The sequence below is a fragment of the Orycteropus afer genome, unplaced genomic scaffold, assembly GCF_000298275.1.
Source record: "Orycteropus afer afer isolate SDZICR_OR568_19922 unplaced genomic scaffold, OryAfe1.0 scaffold00584, whole genome shotgun sequence".
Taxonomy (NCBI): Eukaryota; Metazoa; Chordata; class Mammalia; order Tubulidentata; family Orycteropodidae; genus Orycteropus; species Orycteropus afer.
In genome coordinates this window covers 1608667-1610192 of record NW_006922171.1, presented here as the reverse complement: position 1 = coordinate 1610192, position 1526 = coordinate 1608667, and the positions used below count along the sequence as shown (strand labels likewise).

Here is a 1526-nt window from a genome sequence, read left to right as displayed (position 1 = left end):
AAAATAAGAGTCATCTGAAAAACCAATATATTCTTTCCTTTAAAAGAGTAAAAGATGACAATGCTCATAAAATTCAATACCAAAGTGTTTAAAGTAAATGGAAAGTCTTTTTCCCTTGCCCATCATGTTCAGCCTTTAGAAGTAACCATTGTTACTTGTTGGTTTTGAAGTCTTGAAGATGTTCTGTATGCATAAATGTATATGTGAGCTGCACACAGGGTTTCTGTGTTTTTCATGTTTTGCAAGCATAGAATCACACAGTACATTAGTTTTACAACATGATTTTTGACCCTGATGTTTTCTCATGTCAGTACATGTACATGTACTTCATCCTGTTTAACAGCTATGCTGTAGTCCATATGATGAGTGCATTATAATTAACTTATATTTTCTCTATTGAAGGTCAGTTACATTGTTTTTATCTTTTCACTGTTACAAATCATGCTGTCCTAAAATCCTTATACCTGTATCCATGCATTTTTGCAAGTATTTCATGGGATAGATTCCTAAAAGTGGAATTACATGCTCTGAGGGTTAAAAAAAAATTAATATTTATAGCTATTGCCAATTTTTTCTCCAAAGAGTTGGGTCAGTTTATATTCTTACCATTTATGTGTAAGGGTTTCTAATTTCTACACTATATTGAAAAATTTTCCTCCAAATATAAAGTAATTTTATACTTCTAAAGAAAGTGGTAGTATTTCTCAGTGTGGAACATGTTTGCTTTGTTGACTGTTAGGAATAGTCTAGAATCCAAGAATGGCAACAACACCCTGATCAAGTGGCTGGGAGGAAATGACTCCCTTTGTTGTCCCCACTGAGATGAGGGTAGAAGGTCCATGATCAGTTGGTTTATGAGTGTTACACTCTAGTTAGAGTGGTTTACAGGTGAGAAAGGAGCATCCAGATAATCCTGTAGAAGAGCAAATGTGTGCTTTAAATGTGACCATTGTGGAAGAAAGTTCTGCCATCCATCCAAGGAGAAATTGTGGCTGTGCTGTCATTGTCAAACTATTCTCTGGAAGCAATAACACACAGTACTAGTTGTGACTGGTTCATCTAGGAGCAATTCTGGATACTGCTGTCAGAATCTTCCCTAGTAGTCAAATGTCTGTCAGGCACATTTTTAAATGTATTTTTGATGAAGTTTTATTTTGTTAGGAGAATGCTATCAGCTTGTTACGACATTGGGTAGGAACATTTGCATGATGTGAAGTTAAAGTGTTGATTAGAGGAAAGGGTTATAAGATATGTTCATGTCTTTTGGACTTGTTCCAGAGGGTATGATGTTGACCCTGTGACTGTCACAGAGCAGGATGACATTTCATTGGTCACTCCAGGCAGCTGAAGCCCTTCTTTTCTTCTAGAAACTAATCTCCAGAAACCCATAAGCATTTATTTATCCCCTTGATTTCAGACAGAATGTCTTCATATTGTCTTTGGGCCATTTATGTAAATTGGCCCGAGTTGGCCTAAAGTACATTAAACTGGAACAATGGGGAATTAAATAGGCCCAGAAGAAATTT

At 36.0% G+C, this 1526-nt stretch overlaps 1 pseudogene; it reads left to right on the top strand.

Moving 5' to 3' along the window:
• The window catches only part of LOC103210305, an 85619-nt pseudogene that overhangs the window by 1638 nt on the left and 82455 nt on the right, over positions 1–1526 (top strand).